This window comes from Anser brachyrhynchus (genome assembly GCF_964034855.1).
Source record: "Anser brachyrhynchus genome assembly, chromosome: 1".
In the NCBI taxonomy this organism is placed as follows: domain Eukaryota; kingdom Metazoa; phylum Chordata; class Aves; order Anseriformes; family Anatidae; genus Anser; species Anser brachyrhynchus.
In genome coordinates, this window is record NC_137694.1 from 79,903,088 (window position 1) to 79,925,009 (window position 21,922).

At 36.9% G+C, this 21,922-nt stretch overlaps 1 protein-coding gene across 15 annotated transcripts in view; it reads right to left on the reverse strand.

Annotated features, from left to right (window-relative positions):
- The window catches only part of SOX5 (SRY-box transcription factor 5), a 297,930-nt gene that overhangs the window by 224,598 nt on the left and 51,410 nt on the right, over positions 1–21,922 (reverse strand). The gene's annotated exons all lie outside the window — the stretch shown is intronic.

Genomic DNA, 21,922 nt, shown 5'->3' on the forward strand with positions numbered 1-21,922 from the left:
CTTCTGTTGAAACCTTTAAAAAGGCATGCAATGCTTCAAAAACACCCAGAACAAAGGCTATCCATAAAGCATAAACCAAGATTACAGGCTGAAGTGAACAAAGATCAGCTTGCAAGAGAGAAACATAAAATACAGTTTTTCTCTAATTGAGAAGAGGTGTTGTACTCATAGGTTTCCTAATAACAATGATATTGATTACCTTTAATTGTTTGCTCTTTTACAGCTTTCTTTGGAAAAATATCTTCATTTTTTACAAGGACTATTAATTTCCTGACTTTATAAAGTACTTAATGCCATGATGGCTAGTTGCTATAAGAAATGAAATAGTAATCAAATATTAAATGCCCTTCGTCATATGATTTATTTTAATACACAGTTCAAGCAGTTCTTCCATCTTTAAGGGATGAAGCAATAGTTTTCCGTCTTGTAATTCTCTTTCTATTCCCCTCTTCCATCTTATACTTTCATTTCTTGTAGAGACAGTATTTTTCACAAAGGTGGTCCTAATGACTTTCATTGGCAGTACAGTGACAAAACTCTATGACTTCCTGGAATATACACACAACCCTCCTCACGTGACAGTCCACAGAGGTCTACTCATTAATTTTAATGGAAACCAAAACTGGTTCCAGCATCTTCAAACTCGCCTTCATTAATGTGAGAGCCTTCTCCTCCACGCCTCCTCCAACATAAAGCAATGTTCTCTGCACATATTCCTTTCGCCTTTTATCTCCGATATCCTTCTGTACAAATCTCTGAAACACTTTTTTTTTCTTTTTCTCTAATGTACACCATCTATACCTTGCAAAACTTAGGCCAATGACTCCAAAAAAAGAGTACACGCATTGCATAATATACCGTGGCAAACATTAACATTTTTTATCAGATTCTCCAGACTTATATTTTTTTATTTTTGATAATACTGATCCATTACATTTTTGTATTCCAGATGTTTAATTAATATTATTTCTACAAAAGTCACTGGACCATCTTCTGATCTGAGTTACAGACTTGGTTGAAAAAATCTTACTAATTTTTAAACTGCTTTTATTTTATGAAAGGGAGACACGATCCATTTTTAGTGATTTTTTGGTAATACTTTTATCTTTTGTTCTTGAATCATTTTTAAGGTTTTCCTAAACCCCAACGCTTCAGCAAAAAAAATATATCTTTTCCTTAGTAGAAAATTAATTGCTAGGAGTTATCTCAACAAAATTTGAATAAAGCAATATGGAAGATATGAAGTTAAGAATGTATTTGTTTTCACAGATTACTTCATTTTGGCAAAAAGACTGCTGTTGGTTAAGAAAACTTTTAGTGCAAACATTTTTGAGCAGCTTGAATGTGTTATACTAGTGAATGAATTTCCTAACAGAATCGGATTTAACTGAGATTACAATCTGGGCCATCATATGCCCCAAAAGCCAAACCCAGTGATGTTAATGAGAGACTTTCTACTGACGTCAGTGAGCTTTTGACCAGGGCCTAAAAACATTTTCCAACTTTAGTCAACAGATACACTCCTTTATGTTCTTGAAACTCCCTCCGTTTTTGTCATGCACTTGGAAAATTACTAGTTGTTAATGCTCAACTTCAAAAGTCAGTTGGAGCTGAATGCATTTTTTTTTCACATGTACATACCTCAGAAAACTACGTTTTTTATGCTGATCTAGATGAGCTAGGTAATGAACTTCAGCATCAGTTCAGATTTTATCGAACATTCACACCTATTGTCACCAAGTGGTAATTTTTTTTCCTACAGACAACGCCAAGAGGAAATATCCTGAAAGCTGATTTCTTGTTCATACTTCAAAGACAGATAAGCCAAATGCCATCCTTAGTTCTTAAACCTACCTATACCATAAGTTATTTATAGAAAAAATATCCTTCCTAATTTTATCAGGCACTAGTTTCTTGTTTTTATTCCAAAATGGACCCCAAAGACACTCACTCATGTTTCTGTGTATGTCACATTTCGGACACAAACACAAAGGACTTGCAACAGCTGCCTAAACCTCAGGGATCATCACTGTCTCCACATGCATTTTTTGTGCAGGCAAGTGTTTTTACACATACAAATATATTCTGTGTATATAACAAGATTGTTATTAGAAAAGAAATCTACGTACTCAAGGATTGGAGGGATATGTAAGGTAATACAAGGTAATTTTTGAACTCTCAAATTGCTTGACATTGAAATGGAACCCACAATATTTCTAGTATCCCTGTATTTTTTCTGCATCCAATTTTGGGGAAAAGAAAGTATGACGGGGAAAGGGCAGAAGAGTAGTCCGTGAGAAAAAGCATGATGACGAGGCTCTGGACACTCAAGTCCTTGTTCTTGTAGATGTTCTCTGTAACCATGGGAAAAGTCACTTTTGTGTCCGCATTTCAGTTTTCTACCTGTAAAATAGGCACTAAAGAAGTAATTTCTTACATTGTAAAGGTTTTTGGAATGACGAAATCATTAAAAAGAGAGAGATGCCCTGATACCACAGTTCTGGCTAAAAGTATTTACATAGTACCACAGCTAAGAAGACTCTGTAGCTGGACAAGGAAATGGAATGCTCTACACAGTTTTTTAAAGATAAATCATATAGTCTACTACACATCTAAGCAGTCATCCCCCAAACAAATTGTTTCTCTAGACTGCTCTTGTTATGTGTGCATGTATGCGGTGTTTGCGTATCACATACATGGGCTATTTATACACTTGTGGGATTTAACATACACTCCACTTAATCAAAACACATATACAGTAGCGGAACAGCTGCAATCACATCTCAGTGGGCTAAATTATGGTACACCAGTGAATTATTCATTCAAAAAGATCTGTAGCAATCACACATTCATTGCGTGATTTGCAGTCTAAGAGGAATCCTCTCCTTTCCGTACCAGTGGATGAGTGCACACATCAGCTAGTGGCATTGATGAGAGTTCAACACATACACTCCAGCAGATCAGCTCGAGAATATGCCTTCCCCACTTGTCCACGGTCCTTTTATTGTCATTCAGAACAACCACCTGAAATGCTCAGCTATTATCTTGGCTTTCACTTTACTTGCTTCTGGTTTATTTTGATCTTTCTTATGTCATTATTGAGGAAAAACAAAAAAGAAATTTCAGTGGTTCTGGAGTTTAACAATATAAAAAGAAAATACAGGATACTTCCAAATAAAACTTACTCATGTCAATGGTTATAAAAAGCTAAAAAACTTTTAGCAAACTCCTCTGAAAGTAAGTACATGAGTTTAACCATCCCCCTGAAAACACCCAGAGAAAGCTTTTAATGGCAAGAAAGATATCCCAGCAACAGCCTAACATTTATCCCCTGAGAAGGAAGGTCCCCCTAACATGTGAGATTTATCAGGTTCCTTCTTTAAAAAATTTGCATGACTTTTTTTTTTTCAGCTACCTGAGAGAAAAGCAACAACACCCTAACAAATGGTATATCCACTGATGACATTTCAAAGTGAGGTCTATTAAGTCCCACGAAGTCCTCTATCTCTGTCACCAAAAGAGGGGAAAAACTGACACACTCTTTTCCCAAAGAAGAGTCTTCCTCAGCTGCATAGCCATTTCACCTGTTCAAGTGTGATTACACTCCAGCCTCTGGCACTGTTAATCCTGGTAACAGTTTTATGCAGTTAGCAGCTGCTCCATGGATGGGGCTCTACCGTTCGTTTGCACTGCAAATCGCCCTGCTAATGCATGCTGGCACATTTCATCAAACTCTGTGCTGGGATTGTACTCACCCACACCTGATGCTGTTGCTTCTTGCTTTTCCCACTTGAGAATGGGAGACAAGACCTAGACAGATCCTGCTGACTGAAACACCCTGGGACCTTCTGTCTCCCACAGCAACAACAAGAAAAAGGACTGGACCACGTTTCGTGTCTTCTGCTTCTGTCTCAAGCTAGTATCCACAGGACGACTTGTTTAGCTACAATAAAGTTGCTGCTGTATTGCCAAGCAGCTTTCCACCTATGGAGGAAATACCTCTTCCAAGGTTTAATGATAAAACAGGCTTCTGCCCTTTCAGGATGAGGTCAATAATCTTCCTTTGTTAATCTTGGGCAAGCTTTACTTAATCTAGCCCCCTTGTCACCTTTGTGATTGACAGGAAAAGTCATGTCACTGGACAATGGACTTATCCTCACTGAGCAATAGCTTTTTAAAAAGATTACACAATGTTACCCTTGCTCTCATAAAAAGTGCAAACATTTTGCTGTTAAAAGAACCTATTCATTCCAACTGTATCTTTCAGCTTTTCTCTCTTCCTTTCCAGGGTCCAAGCAAGACCTATTTCAGCTCTAAAAAGGGACAGCAAAATGCCTAATGAGAAGAAACAGGTTGTTCTTAGTGAGATTTCCAAAATATCACTTAGTGCTCTAAATAGATTTCAGTTTCTTCTTCCTCATCTAACCATGTACTTTATTGCTATCTGCAATTGCACTCAGACAAAATGTGCTTCTGTGACACTGAATTTTTGTCCCAAACCAACCACTAATCGAAGCAAAGAAAACTCTAAATTGTCTGAAACTGTTAATTACCACCATATGGAATGCAAGAAGGCAGCATCTGCAGAAAAAATATAATATATATATATGTGGTGTGTGTATATATATATATATATATATTAGAATCAGGCTTTTGGCTTTGCAGACGAAAACACCTGGAATAAAATACTTGAGTCTTTAAAACAAGCACTGATATTGTCTGATTTTAAGGAGCTTGCGATCCTAAAAGCTACCTAACAGGTTCTTTTTTTCAAAGCTGGAATTTTGCACATTCTTTGCTCTTTTATAATGTGTAAAGAAGACACGAAAGCAATTTTTTTTTTTGCTCTACTTTTTACATTACACACTGAGGCCTATCTATTTTATAGTCTCCATAGTGACCAGGAAGCTGCTAACAGTGTGACATAAGACATAATCAAAAAACAGAATACTTCACACTTCTGAAGACAAATGATTCTTAAGCAGTACTAACTACTGTTTGCTATTTATTTTTAATTATTTTACCTAATAGATATTCTTTCCCTAAAAGCTTATGTTAAAGATTCAGCAATATAACTACTTCAAGGGAAAATCTGAAAGCTATAAAAACACTCCTAGTGCCCACAGGAGGTTCACCAGCAATTAAGAGAAAAATGAGACTTGACGTTTCCAGTATTTTTTAAGGTTTAAAAGAAACAACACACATACAATATTCGCAAAGCAAGAATGATCTTTTATTTTTCCTTACTGTTCCATTTAGGATCTTGCCTTAATTAATGTAATTAACTTTAGGGGCATAAGTACCATCAGCTTTCAATGGGAATCATATCTTTAAATCACTCAAGCGATTTTGAAAATTGTCTCCTTCTGTGTTCTGTGTCATAGAGGCTGTACTGCAGATAGTACCATAATCCTATATAGCTTGTGGTGGCTGTCAACCTAGCACCTTCAGTAAGATGAAACACGTGTTCCTCAAGGCATCCCAGTGGATACTGTGCTTTTTACATTGTAGAATGTCTTTGCTTCTACCTTACATTTAAATCCGTCTCTTGTCTATTTGTTTCCTTCATGGAGCAAAGTTGTTCATCAGTGATAGAAAGGAATGATCCCAAGAAGATTTAAAAGAAACAGTGGAGAATACAGAGAGGAAAAGGGAGACAGTATATAAAAGGGCACTGAGATTAAAAAAAAAAAAAAAGCGGAAGGAGATAAATACACCATTAGGAACTAAGAACTGACAAGAACACATAATCCGAGGAGGGATAAAAGAGATGTTAGAAGGTGTCACGTAATCAAACCTAGAAAGATGTACATCCTCAGGCTCTGGTTCTGCAATCAGAGCCATGCAAACTGACAGCTATTCTTACACAGTTTTTTTTTTTTTTCCCCTAGGACTGAGGTTTTAATGAGGAGGATCTGAAACGTAATGGAGAATGAAGAGTTGATGAATGGGGCTGAAGAGTCAGCTGAAGAGGTCATCACGGCAGAGAAGAAAGAATTTTACCTGAATTAGGTAGACTAAACATACCAAGTAGAGATGTACATTTTTTCTTTACAGTATGATTATGCTATGGTCAAATGAAATACACTCAAGTCAGATTTTGTTTTGGCTTTGATGATATGATGCATTTGAGAATCCACGTTCCATATGGAAGTATTACCAATTATCAGACTTACAGAAGCCTGATTCCATTTAACATTTAAAATGTTAATACTTTGCTTGGTACTACACTTTATTTTTTTTTATTATTTTTATTTTTTTGGCTATCATTACTACCTCTTGTCTTCCAGGTTGTATTTATTTGATGTCAAGTTCTGTATCTAATTAACCACCTCTATTTGATGAGACAGAAGATATACCGGCAGAGGTTTCAATGAGAAGACTAACAGGCATTTCCAGTGTTTGACATCCATGAACCTGGTTGAAAATGATTTGAAGCTCAAAAAGAAGACCATCTGCTCTACAAACTCTGCTACATGAGATACCTTCCTTTTTCCTCCTTATGTAAAAGAGGCAATAATAGATATTTCCTGAGGCTTAGAGTATTTTATATAATTCAGGTAAATTATATAAATCAATTTATATAATTCAGGTAAAAAGCCTATAGATTGGACAAAAGCCTCATAGCAGTTGTATTTTCATTTTTATTGATGTAATAAACACTCAGCCCTTATATCACTCTGTGGTGCACTACAGACCAATCAACTGAAACTGGAAATTGGGAACTCTCTCCTGTATCAAGTGCCACCCCACAATAGCTGACAGCAATGCTGAAACACTTTGATTTTTTACTAAATACCGTGATACTCAGACAGCTGTCATAACTGTATGAGCAAGAGAAAATTTCAAGTGTTTCCAAGGTTTGGAGATGAGTTGTTAGAAACTGCTCAGCTGCATTTACACAGAAGGAATAACTTTTAATTCATTTTATATTGATTTCTAACTTTACCCTCTGTGATATACAGAATATAAGAGCAGATTTTTCAAGGACTTAAAGTATCCAAAGATAGAAGGAGGTGCCTAGTAGAATGTTTGAAAATGCACAACGTATACTCACTTAATTCCCACTGATTTCATTACAGCTCCCTGAAAAGTAGTTGGAACCAGCACAGTGTGACTGGCTGACCCTCTGCACATCTTCAACATACCATTATAAGGCTATCTACAGCACAGAGCACAATCTGATAACCAGTGCTTTAAAGACAAACATTTCTTCTCCTCTTGCTGATCTTCATTCCAGCCCATCCCAAATCATACAACACAAGTTTAGTATTTTTTTACTGCTTATCCCACCATTACTACTCAATTTATTGCAAATCAAAGAATTGTATGCAAACTGTTTATGTTTGAAGTAAAAAAAAAAAAAAAAGAAAATGTGAGAAATTTTAGAGCCTTGTTATATTGGATGTCTAACAGTTTGCTTATTTATTTATTTATTTAGTGCTACAGATTTTAGTTTTATTTTTAGCCCACCTCGTTATCCTATTTCTTTCAATAAAGTGCACCCTTCACAACACAGAAAGTTTGCAAATCTTTAGTAAAATAGTAACAACTATTTTGTATTGGGTAAACATGGCTAGTGACATAACTCCTGACACATCCTCAGACCAGATCTCTCCTACCAATTCTTTCTCCAGCAAAACTCATTTTAAGAATGTAACATAGGATTACATCTATTTGCTCTCAAAATACTTAACAAACAAAAGTGGCATTTTGAGAACTCCTAATATGTTAGCTCTAACCTGCAAAAACAAAGAACATGTTGTACTATGACAGCCTTGTTATCTTCTTGCTAGTAATCTTTATACTTAAAAATAATAAATAAAACTCTGCAAAAGCACTTTTAAGACTTTTATGATCTCTTCCCTGGGGGACTAAAGATCACCCTTAAGACCTTGCTAAACAAAAAATAAGACTACTTATCAAAACAGCTTGGTAGAGACTTCAGCATATGTGAAATCCTTCTAATAGTTGGAAAATCATGTGCTATAAAATAATTATCTTTGTAAAAATACATGCTTACTACCCACATAAAACTCCATTTTTCTAAGTACTATGAAATCTACATCCAGTGTCAAAAACAATTGCATTACCTCTTTCTTCCTATGAAACAAACCTACTGTCTGTGCTAACTCCCATTCAAAGAATATGAGAGGACTGTCTGAACAGCAGTTAGTAATAGAATAAAAAAAATGCCATAGGCCCGCAATGACTAGACGGCTGTCCCCAGCTATTCGGCTTTCATACTATGATTCACCACAGTCTTCAGATGGCAAATAGATGTAAGATCATCTCATCTGTTCTCTGGTAGCCCATGGAGAATACCAAGCAGTTGTATTTCACCTCATTCCTCTGCGTGAGTAGCTGAGAGGACAAGGGAGCAAAGTACTCACAAACCACACACGATTTAGTCAAAATTACATCCTCTGTGTTGTGGGCGATTTGGAGGATCTCTTGTGTGGAGAGAACCTCCCTCCAAGCTGGGGAATAAAAGAAAAGAAAATATCCTGCACCCTTAAGGGCCTGTGTTCATACACCTAATTCTCCCAAGGCAGTGCAATTCTGCAGCACACATAAAGCAGGGATATAACACAATGGCCCACTCTTAACCCTCTGGTGTGCTCCCAGCTATTTCATTTGGGCTAGTAAAATGTCTCAGACAGTGAGACTTCCCATTCCCACTATGAATATGGTACACAATAAAAAAAACCTTCACTGTTCTGAAACACTGCCTCATGTTTGCTTCCTTTTACCCCAAACTCTTCTTACACACCTTCTTTCAGTACTGTGGACTGTTCCTCTTCCACGTTAGAGCTTGTACCATCTACATCATTTAGTACAGTTAGTGTATATTTACTTTGCTATTATTGGCCCATATTTAGCCTTTCCTCTTTCAGTCTTCCCTCGCAAATCAGCTCCCACAATTCTTTAATCATTTGTTGCTTGCATCTGAAATTCCTCCAGTTTGCTGACTTCTCTAACGCGGCCAGAAACGAATGCAACATGCAATCTTAGCACAGTTATGAGGAGGAGAAAATTACCTTGTTATCGCCTTTTTTCCTGCCTTGTTGCATTACAAGCTCATATCTAATTTTTTAACACACCTAAATCTTTTTCAGCATTACTGTTTTCCAAGTGCCTCGCTCCCAATGATTATCTGTGTTTGGGATTACTTCAGCCAGCTGTATCAGTTTGTAATTTTACATTCGATTATTTGCTGCCATGCAGTCTCCCCTTGATTCCTCTGATATTATGACTTTATTCTCTTTGCTGCACCACTTGAAACTTCAGTGAGTGTACTATAATTCACTTGTTCAAACCTCTGGAATAGGATATCTATTTCTCAATCTTTCTAAAATATTGTTATAGGCACTCAGTGTGTACATATACTACATGTATACTATGCCCACACCTAGAAAGCTTACAGCAGGCAAAGGACTACCATAAGTGTATTCCCTTTGGTCCATGTTTTTTCCAGCCACCTCAGAATAATGCAAGAGACAGATGTTGCTACAGAGCAAAGAGGCTAAGCATAAGTAAAAAGTCACTATAATGAAGGACACCTGTGCAGAATATGTTGTCCTAGGAACCTTTTCCTCATTTCTACTCAAGAAATTCTTCTGACGATCTCTGTGATTGTGGCTTTTCAAAGAAGATACCTGTCTTTCTGACATTCAGTAAATCTGCCTCTTTTTAGTACCTAAATCAAAGCACATGGTAAAACATCATCCTACCCACCTCTCAACAACTTTGTGTGTTACTATCTTTTCTTCTTATAGTTACTTCACCTGCTCTTAATTAATGAAACAACACTCATATCCAGGCTAATTGGAGGATTTAGATGAGATACATGAACCACCCTATGAAGGGAATCCTCACACTGCACACATACTTATGGACTGAATTCCATGCTACTTCCAGTAGTTTTTATACTTTTGAAGATCTTAACCCACACATTTAGTATCAGGAATCTTGCATGTATCCTGCAAGAAGGGCAGGTGTGTGACTAAATCCACTAGACTTTTAAAACAATTACGTTCTGCTTTACATATAAGGTTTGTTATTGTTAACTTTGTTTATGTTGTTCATGAACCTTCATGTTTCCCATCTATTTATTTATTTCTACTGTGTATTTGTTCTCTTGTTTCTCAAAGGATTACAACTAGACTTAAAGGATAATAGCTATCAAAATATTCTTTTCCTACATAGACATTAGAATCACTTTATTTCTTTTTCTGAAAGCAATCTTCTAGAAGTGATCATATTGTTGAAGGGCCAGAAAAAAAAAAGTTAAAATCAAATAGCTTCTTGAGAAGTAGCCCCATTGTCTCCACTGGAGTTAACTGTAGCATAAGATACCACGTGCAGAATATGACTTTTTCAAAATGAATTCTATTGGTTTAGAAATATGTTTGCCTTGTTCACTTATTTTTGAAATGCTTATCACCCTGCACTCAGGACTTATAGATCTGCTTTTATACAAGTTCTCCTTTCTCTTACCTGCTTTTTACAGGCCAATTACTTCCTGTCTACTGCATCCTCTCTTACACTTCATGTTAAGTAATGGCTACACAAACAATAATTTATAGGCTGTTCCAGGGAATAACCATTTTCATCCCTTTCAACAATTATTAAAAGACCTATTTTCTCTCCTGAATTTATTCCACCTGTTCTTCTCTTTATGTCCTATATAACTTGATACTCTTTCTATCAACTACTGTTCCACAATTTTAGTGAAACTGAATTTGGAATTCTGATATAAACCAAAGCAGTTTTCTCAGCTTTGGAAGAAAGATTACATGGCAAATAAATACTAATTGAAAAAAATAATCATATATTCTGTGTTGTTAACACAAAATAAATACATTTTCAGAAAGTCATTTCCACAGAAGATGTTTACAGAGTAGGAATCAATCTTATTTTGATCCTATGCACTTGCAACACAAGATGGTGTTTGATCAGAGAATGCCACATATATCAGCAAAATTAATAAAAATTATAATGACAAACGTCAATCCACATAGCATTGATGCATAAATGTAATATTTGTTAGAGCTACATCAAAAACTGTTCCTTAATTCTCACAAAATCCCGTTGTGGCATTACATATAGGACAAATTAGGAAATGACACGAACTGACTTGCCAGGTTTCAAAACAAGGTAACAGCAGAGTACTTTCAGCGTCCAAGGGTTCTTGGGTACCAATTCTCTGTTTGCTCTTTTGGGTCTCAGTGTACCTCAAATGGCAACATTATTCCCTGCTCAGGGGAGTAGCACGATGTCATTTCAGCATTTAAGATCCATTCTGGAGCTCAATCAAGCAGACTTTAAGCAAGATTTAAAATGCACACAGGCAGACCCCACGCCCAGGAGCTAGTTTACACTGTGGTTAAGTGATGCAAGAAAACCAATAAACTGTAATTCATGACAGATTCACAATTCTCACTCTGCAGATCAGTTATTTTTTCTTCTGTTCCTATAAACTGCAGTCAGTAGCATACATTGCCTACTATGAAGAGACCTTTGTGATAAAATGATATCAAGAGATGTTGTGACTCTCCTGATTAAAAATTACACAGTAACCAAACTGTACAGAAATGCTAATTTTCCTCCCCTTTCTCATCACTTACCTAAATTATTCTGAATAAAACAAATGCATTTTATTAGCTTTAAGGCAGTTCATTCTCATTCTCTTCTGCTTTTTTTTTTTTTAAGACATCATATCCTTGCAGTTGATTAGGTCCACTGTACATTTTCTTTACCAATCAATCTTGTCCACTGTTATGTGTCACGTTCACAAACAAACAAAATAACCTAAAGAACATCTCCTCTACAGCCATACCCAGCTACCCATCATCAGCAGGGGATGAATAACTTTTGTTGGAATTAGCCTTCCTTCTCCAAGCTCCTCTTTGAATCACTGATTTCTGAGTATTCCCTGTAGTTTTCAGTCATGATGAAGTGATGCTGGAAAACCCACAGAATTGCTCAACCCAAGTAAGAAAGACAATTTTCTCCACTTTCGCTGGAAAGAACGTAAGTCTCCTTTGTGATGAGGAAGTATTGGTTGACTAATAGAGCATGTTTTTGCAAAATCTGTCTTTTTCTGACCTTAAATTTATTAAGAATGAGTCTCAGGGTGCAATCCAGCCAGGTATCACTGTGCCTACCAGCACTATGTTAGGGTACAGAAGGTTTCTAACAAAAAGTTCTCTGCAATCCATTCATTATACTTAGCAATATCAAACAGCGAAAGATAATTTAAAAGCTCCTATTGAGCACCTAGAGACCTCAAGCACAGAGGGGGTGGTGGTAAACACAGAGTATTTGGTTGTAAGAGTCACCCTTCATCATTTTATATATATATATATGTATAATTTATAATATAAATATAATTTACAGTACATTTTACTAGAAGTTACACTACTTATGTATTTATAGTTGTACATATTTATATAAAGCTCATCTCAGTATGTTTTGTGTTATATTTCTGTTATTCAAACACTATACAGAGCCTCATAACTTAAGAGCCAAAGACACTTTTGACACTTTGAAGAGTGCAGTAGCAAAATATGTCAATGATACTACACTGCAACATCAGATATATCTGACCATGGACTGCTTTCTTGAGCACTTCATGTAGTACATCATAGCCATGCTCATGGCTATTAATATTAGCAATAGCTTTAATATGACAGCTTTGGTTCTTTCATCAGTATCGTGTTAATTGGCACGTGTTCATGTCATTTTTAAAAGCAGAAGGTACTTTCTTCCTTCTATCTAGGCCTTACGTTAAAGAAAAGTTAAAAACTTTGGAAGGAGCATGAACATAGTCTCTCAGCTGTCCTGACTTTCAATGTGGTTTTATACAGCTTTATTGTGACATCGGTTTTCCTTGATTATTTTGGAATCAGAGTCATAAAATAAGGAAGTCCCTACAGTGGATGTTCAAATTGACCTCAAGCTTATACAAATCAAGATAATGTTATCACATAAGGAGTCATTAATGTAAAAAGATTAGATGTTATGTAAATCACAGGTATTCCAATCAACCAAAATATCATCTTCAAAGGAGAAAATCAAGGATTAGGAAGGTCCATGGAACAGAACAGGGGATGCACAGTTATATCTTGTAGAAATTCAGTGACCACACTGAGAATTTCTGAGGATTGTCTCAACAACATTCTGTTGTAAACATTCTTCTACTAAAACATTAATCACCAGCCTGATTCTCCTGATTTCAGCACATATTTATTATCTAAAGAAGCCAGCCAGAATATTGACTGAGTAGGAAGAGTTTTAGATCACCATCAGCAAACTGCTTTTACTTCCACAGGTTATTTTCAGCAAACATGGGATCACTTGTTCAGAAGACTAAGCAGTCAAGAAGCCTCACTTCCAGAACACATTTTGTTTTAAACTTTTGTGTATGAGTTTATTATTATTATTATTATTTAATCATTGCTATCATTCACTTCAATGAAAAGTAAGATTTTCTTCCTTGGAACTATCAGAATTAGGCTCAGTACCAGAGAGGTCAGTTTCTGCATAGTGTAAACTTAATAAAACGTGACCAGAATTAGCTGTGAGAATTTCTCAAAAGAAAGAGTAGTTTGTGCTGGGTTTTACTCTTTCACATAAGCACTGCTGCAATCTCCGCTGCAATCTTTTACAGCAGTGCATGAAGATACCCTTGAAAATAAACCAGAAAATAGATAGCAACTTTGTAAATTCCTAGCCATCCTTGTGAGGGCAAGGGTTGTATTAATTTTAGATTGGCACAGATTAGTAGAATTTTATATGGAAACATGTTCTGCTTCTGTAACACATGAACCTCCAACAATATATTGGATAAGCAGAACAGTAGCAAATGTCATCGTTATTCAATGTATGTGCTCCCCACGTATTTTCTGAGTCATGTCTATCTGCCTGCTTTATTGACTAATTTTTTTTTTGCTGCCATTAGCACTTATGAGTCAATACAGCTACAAAAGAAGGAACTGGACTCTGCTTTGCAGACATCATCAACAACAGTCAGTTAAGTGCCATTTGCAAAATGTTTATTACTAGGGATGACATGAGGCAAAAAGGACGCTGCTTTATTTTCAAACCCCAGGTTAAGTTAACATTATAGGCAATTAATAAAAATATCATATTTTTATGCAACTAAATTTGACCTCTAAAGCCACAGCAAGACAGAAAACGTGGGACCCTTTAATGTCATTTTTACAGTCATTTATCTGACTATAACCATGCTTTAAAGCGTTAAGGTCATCTGGTCATAAAGCATGAGCTACACTTCTGACTAGCATGTACCACATTTGACTTGAGAGTAAATAAGGGACTGACACTCCATTAACCTTCACAAGTACAATTATTTATCAAAACAGTTCAAAAGATTACCCGACAGAGGACTGATAAATCTGGAAGTGAAAAACGAAACTGTAAGAGCATAAACTGATCCTTTGCCGTGAGGAAGAGCTATTTCCTACCACAATTCCTGGGGCAAGTCCTCCAGTCAGTTTTCTAACACAGCTATTCATTTTAAAGGACTGTCCTTCAATTCAAGTTGTTTTTGCTCTTTTTTTAATTTCCATCTTCTTTCTTGGAAATAATATATGCTAATATCCTCTATTTATAGGCAACTTCAAAGACTTCGCTCAGAAACACACACAAAAAAATCATAAGAGTTCTGACACGTTTGGTCATACATGTTATTTTGTGCTTTTAGCTTCAGCCTGAGGTCTGTGCCAGTTCAAGATAGTCCAATCCGGTGAGCTGACTGTAAAAGCCCTACTACCACATAAACTTGTTTAATTACAGAACCTATGGTGATTTATATCCATGACGTCTTCAAATTTTATTAATTCTGTAAAATTTCTATAATATCCTTATGTTGTGAAATTTCATCTGATTGAAGCATGAGGTTGAGCTGTTCATCATCAGCTTTTTTTTTTTTTTTTTTTCCCCACTGCAACCTAGACTGAGCTCTAGCCTCTCTCAGATGCACAGATGGGAAGAACTTGCCAACTATTCACCACTGGCGTTGTAGTCACCACAGCAAGAGATACAGAAAAGCAGTGGTGGGCAACAAATAAACTATCTTCCTAGTCTTTGGTCTCCCTTTAGATCAGTACTTACTTCACAGGTTTGTAAAATGCAAAAAGTTCCATGAGCACAAACAACTATGATTTCCAGATGGCTCATCCATATACATTCTTTCTGATGGTCACAAGACAAAAACTCAAAACGTAAAAATAGAGAGACAGAGGAGAAAGAATCACCTTAAGGGGAACGTGTCTCTTCTCTTATCAAGTAGCCCAAAACACAGGAGAAAGAGGAGAACTGTTGACTGATCTTAAAGTTAAATTCTACTAAGTGTCTTCTACGAAAGTGGGAAGATTGACTTGATAATTCCGTTTAGTAGAGGATTTATTAAATCCATAAAATATAGAAAAGCACAACCCTCATTATAGCAGTTACCTTCTTATTTCAGCTTATTATAACAATGAATTCCTTAAAGATCATAAAAGGAAATGGATTTTGGTTTTTAAATCTGTTGCATACTTAATCTTGTACATATGAAAACAATTACATTCAGAAGACTGAGTACTTTTCAAATGTGACTCAGATAATTGTTATCATGAGGTCTGATGTTTATTTTTTCCCCACTGACTTCCAGATCAAATATCTTAAATTTAAAAGATTTCCTCCCTGACAAATCCTGGTCTTGAAAACTCACTCTAGGACCTGAGACTCAATGTTCCTTCTTCCTATACAAAAAGCACCTGTGTTCAGCCTTTGCTGGCAGTTCTTTGACATGCAAGAGGCGCTATGATCCATTATGTTATTCCACAGCTATGCAGTCATAACTCTGCGAATCTATAAAGCCCCCAAATCTGGTTTCTGCCAGTGAACTAAGCAAAAGACAGTGACACACAAAGCCTTCCTTCCATTAGAAAATTTAACCACAGCTGAGTAGACAGGGCAGTACCAGAGAGGATTTAACTGCAAGTTAATTGAACGAAACTACTCAGCACCATTTATGAAGCAGTGACTGAGCCACCTTGAGTCTCTTTTTACTTGGAATTAGACTTTTCCAATAGCATCTCAGGTACACCTGCTGCAGGCATTATTGTCATTAATGAGAAATTTTCTGTTAAGGAGACATAGCTGTTAAAGTGTGAATGCTTCCACTACCACTAGTGTTATAGAAGCAACAAAATAGTATAAGTTTTAAATAAAATACGGTAGAGATGACCTCCACACACCAAAGGAAAACTTCAGAAAAGGGAATGCAATTTCAGTCTTCAAATACAAAACATTTGCTGAAAAGAGTAACACATTTATTCTTTCCACAGTAGCTGGGACAAGAATTAATGAGCTAAAACTGAAGCAGAAAAGATGTGAGTTAAGCATTAGAAATAATTTCCTAATAGTAAAGATAGCAATACCCTGGACAGATAGCCTAGCAGGTTGCAACTCTCCTACACTGGTAACTTTAGGACGTTAGACTATTATCTGATAGAAATAACATCGGTACGGTTGGTCCCTGGATGGAAACTGGGACTGGATGTCCTCTTGCAGTCCTTCTCAGCCCTCCAATTCCATGAAGTGCAGGGCTCATATACATCGAGAAACAGACTCACTCGCTCAGTAGGGACTCTATAGATCTGTTAGGGACTTATTCACTAAGCTGGATCAAGGTTTTTCAGTTATGTTTTCCTTTGGATCTTTTTTTCTTTTTTATTTTTTTCAAATAAATCAATAGGCTTGGGCCATTTTCCAAAGATGTGATTTGGTAAGTTTCAAGCCAAACCTCTCAAGCTTTACTCATGAGATAAGTGCTAAACAATGAGCCAGATTCATCAAAGCTTTATAGACTTACTTAAAAGAAAAAGAAACTGATTCAGCCAACTCATTTAAAGCCAAATCAGGCAGTTGAAAATCTATTCCTGAGATTTGGAAAATCTGTCTTTTAAAAAAATATATTTTAAAAACATGTTTCAAGAGTCCCTCTTTTGCAGGATACTTCAGGGGCCTTAGGCAACTCTGTCAAGAATATTTTTTTTTTCCCTTCTGATCAGGAGCAGCATATTTCTCATGTTTATAGGAGATAGTTAAAATCTCTCTATACATATATAGTATATATTTTCATACATAAAGATAACATAAGGATTCAAAAAATATCTTGCATTTTCTTTCAAAGGTTTGATAATTAAACCAGTGTTTTTGCTTTTTGAACAGATTAATAATGAATTTGTTTATTTACTAAAAGGAAAAAAATAAAGGACAACAATGTACTGTGTTAATGCATAAAAATAAAAACAGTTTCCTGCTCTCAAGCAGGTTTATGAGCCCTAGCACATAAAATCTACAGTACAGCTTAGTACTGCTCCTTAGAGTACTTCCTAGCAGGAGGTTAAATCCCATGTCTATTCATCTCTTGGTATCTCAATCAATAAGGATAACAACAGGGCCATATAAACCAGCTTTTGTGTACACCCTACAAAAACCATACTGGAAGCACCAAAGTGTTTCAGACAAGGCATCAGATAATCTTGATTATGGGAGAGGAGGACATGAGCTTGGTGTTATCTAACCCGGATGGGCCATCACATGGACTGTGAATGGGGGAAAGCACATACTGCCCAGCTTTGCACAAAGATGTAGTTTCTAGCATCCCACATCTACACTGTTGAGCTAGAGAAAACCTGGGCTGAAAATGTTGTGCTGGGAATAGTGCTGTGCTGGGAATGTTGATTTCTATGCAGAAGCAGAGAAGATGCCTCCATCCTCCTCCTCCCATACATCTTTTGAGTACACTAGTAAATCCAACTTTAGGATGGTGAAAGTTGGTGGTACTACATAATGCGGACAGCTTTAGCCCTGCAGACCATTAGGTGGTCTGCTCCTCTGGCACAGTATCAAGCATTTACCGTAAATGTATATGTCAAAGCAATGAGAAAATGTTCAAAACCTTGCCATGCTCTCTTTTTCTGTTTCTTTCTTTTCAAGGAAGCTATTCCTTCCAAGAACATGGAAAGACCATGTGACTTTGAACTGGAAAACCTGAAAGATCAGTGAGCCTACCTGCTAATGAGCAACTTGCTACTGAAATGCGCTCATTAGCTTTCATTTTCGCTGGCTGCTGATCGATTCATGAGCCACTTATGTAGCCTCTGTAAGCTGTACATAAATTATCAAATGCATTGATTTCTAAAAATAATAAATCAGGAAGTCGGTCTTTTCCATATCTCTAGTATAAGTGCTTAGCTCAATGGTCTTCAAAATTCATCCAAAGAAAACAACGATAACATCAGTGTTCACAGATACACAGCATCTCAAATGGCAAATATTCTGCTGCAAAAAATAAGCTCTGCTGACATCTCAGAGAAGTGAATAAAAGCTTGCCGCTGAAAATGTTACATACAAAACGTACAATACAAAATGCACAGAATTTTGCATGAATCTGTGTAGGTGGCAGCTCAAGAAATTCACAGTAAGAAACAGTTGTCTACAGCAAGGAAAAATCCAAGCTAGATGATCATAAAGCCCTTTTCCATCTCATTTCATTACATTTCCATAACCTTCTTCACATGACTGAAGTAGTGGAAGTCCTGTGGCAGCCCAGAGTCAGTGCTGCGTTGTCGAAGTAAAAGCACCTTCTCTTGTCAACTGATAGCCTCAACAACATGGGAACAGAATGCGCTAAATACATAAAAAATAAAAATAAATAAAAATTAAAATAAATAAAAATTAAAATAAATAAATAAATAAAATAAATAAGTAAATGAAAGATTCAGCAAAGGAAGAGGTAAGGGAAGGACTCCTTACCCCAAAGATGCAGCCATAAGTTTATGATTTTGAACAAATATGGCTACCACCAAGGCTACGCTGGCCAACCTGACTTCACCTGGCCTCCCAACTGCTATAATTTTTATTATAGCAAAAATTAGTCCTTTGCAATTTTACAACTGCAAATTTCAAAGTGCTTTATAACACTGGTTTGCAATAATTTGCCTAAGGTCCTGTGGGCCTCGATCCAAAGCCTTTAATAGACAAAGCAGTCTTTATATTGACTTCAAAGAGCTTTGGATCGGACCCACAATGAATTACTACACAGTAAAGAGAAAAGTCAGGAACAGAAAATCTTATCTAAGGAAGAGATGATGCTCTCTCCTTCATCGCCTCAGTTGACTGAAAAAGACATGAGATTTATTCCTCTCAGTTTTCTGTATCACACTGCCAGCCCAATGAAAGATCTGCGGCCCTTTTCCCGGTTAACGGCATTTCCAGGAGAATTATTTAATTCTAAAAATCCTCTGATACGGTCTGAAACAACAGCCCAACTACATTTCGGAGCTATCCCCACCACCTTGACCCTCAGGAAGAACAGCAGGAGAGCAGCTGGATGGAGAGCTACCTCGAGGCCTGCCAGGCAGGGAAGGTGCTGGGAGAGCCAGGCAGCACCGCGCTCCTAAATAGCGGCACGCGTAGGGCTGCGCGCAGTAACAGCACGGAGTTAAAACATGCAGACCAGAGAACGATGCTTAATCCCAGTTTACTGAAAGGACATGTCATTTTTAGAAAGTTGTCCAAACAACTGTCTTCATATTCTACACCAAAGTGGCTATTAATCAAACAACAAAGGCCCAATTAACACATAGCTGTTGTCACCTCGATGTTAAAAGCTTCTCCCTTCCCCCCTTCTTCTTTCTTTTTGTCTTTAATGTTACAACCTAACCCAAAAACGCCTCAGGGTCCCACAGGGAAAAAAAAAAAAAAGACAATAGAGGGAAGGAGGGAGACGGGGGAGAGGGAGAGAAAGTGGGGAGGGGAGGCAAAAGGAGAGGGAGAGAGAGTCTTAAATACCATCTCTCCTCTAGGCAGCAATTTCCACAGATGAAGAGGTCACCACTGTTTAACAGTGTGCTGCCATGTTAATTTAGTATGACAAGATAAAGCAGTAATCTCTGCTCGAAGAGGCTGTAAACCGCCTGCTATCCAGGGACATGCTCGAGTCGATTTGCACTGTATATCACTTTATACAATTGCCGTGACAAAGCCCCCTGAGTTGCCGCATGTAAATCTGCCTCCCTGCCCCCCCACTCCCCTGCCAGTCAGGCCGCCCTAAGCTGCGCCAACCTCAACGCTGCCGCCGTGCGCCGGTGGGCCCGGTAGCCCCCTCCCGCAGGAGGAGATGTTTAGGACTTTGATAATCCATTGATCCCACTTCCATATCGGCTTGTATTTTTCAATCTGTCGTGTTAAGTTGTCAGAGAGGGCGATTAAACTGATGTTTCATGTTCTGAGATTTGCGTTCCTGGGAATGATAGTTTTCAAAGCCTTTCTTGCTAGGTTCTGCTTAAAGATTATCCCTAAGAAAGCTGATGTGAATATTATTACTGGCATAAACCTGGTAATAAAACCATAAAGTGTTTTAGGTAAAGACATTTTAGAGATATTCAGGGTTATAAACATAAGAGTTTAAAGCTGGATAGAATTTGGAGTGCTTAAAAAAAAAAAAAAAAAGAAAAAAAAAAGAAAAAAATTAAAAAAAACCACCCTGTCAGACTCTGGAGTTTTCTCAGCATGAAGCAAAACAACATATGTAAAAGGGAAAAGGGAACTCGCATGTCTGTGTAAAATAAATATAATTACAGAATCAGGGAGGAGTGCACAGGAGAACACCAACCTGTGCTGTGCAGTTAGGCAGGATGCAGAAGACGACAGAGCACATGCAGCATGGTCAGGATGCTCCTTCGAATGAAACCCAGTGCCAGCTATCTACAGCAGACACCTACAGGAGCTGCCCGTGTCTCCAGCAGTCTGCACAGCCGAAAACATGGCGTGCTTGTTGGGGAAATATGGTGAATTTTTTGCAATATGTTGCAACTCTCATATGCCATACTGCACCTCTAGAACATGCAAGTTTTAAATTATGTCTCCTCTCTATTTCACATTTAATTTGTGTCATTTTCCCATGGCCCGCAGGCATGATACAAGTTACAGCACACAATATACCAAATACAGTGCCAAAATGTGAAACTGTGCACATGTATATATATCCACTTTCTGGATTAAGCATACAAGAGGACGCAAATAGAATTAAGGCAAGCAAGCAGACAGGTTTCTACAAAACAAGTCTAAGACTAAACTATGGTTTCCTATTTAATATATTGCTAGGTCTACCTACTAAGCCTATGGATGGCATTTGGACTTGCCAGTACTGCTATAAAAATGACTGAGTGGCTAAATCAAGTCTTTAGACACAACAGGTTAGATACACTATGTTCTCTTCTCTGAATTAAATTTAAAAATAAAACTTGACATTCATTTCAGCTCATAGCGAGAATGACAAACACTTTATTAAGCACATAAGTTTATGATAGTGATTGAGAAGTAATTTACTAAATTTAAAATGAGGAATACCACTGGAATCAATGCCATTTCTCAATGTTGAGAAAATCTTCAAAATAGCCTTCTTAAAGGCACACTTCTGTTCTCTGATTCATGTTGTTAACCAACACATTTTAAATTGTAAATTTAAATGTAAAATTTATTATTTGAACTTAACATTCCTGGCTGGATATACAACTAAAGGTTTTGTCAGTAAAGCATATCCAATCTTTAAAATACCACTAAATATCATCAGCACTGGTTAAAAAAGAAGTTTGCTAGAATATTCACAAAAAAAAAAAAAAAAAAAAGAATAAAAGATGAGATTGAACATGGTTACTTCTACAAAAATATGAAAGAATATTTACACAGTAATGTGTGTTATTTCTTTAACTCCACCGTGTACTGTGAATGGGATTACTCTCACCTAATTTTAGCCTCAAATTAGACATCTAGTCTAAACTAGTCATCAAGGCTCCCTCTATAGTCAATAGACAAGCACTTTCAGAGGGTAATTCAT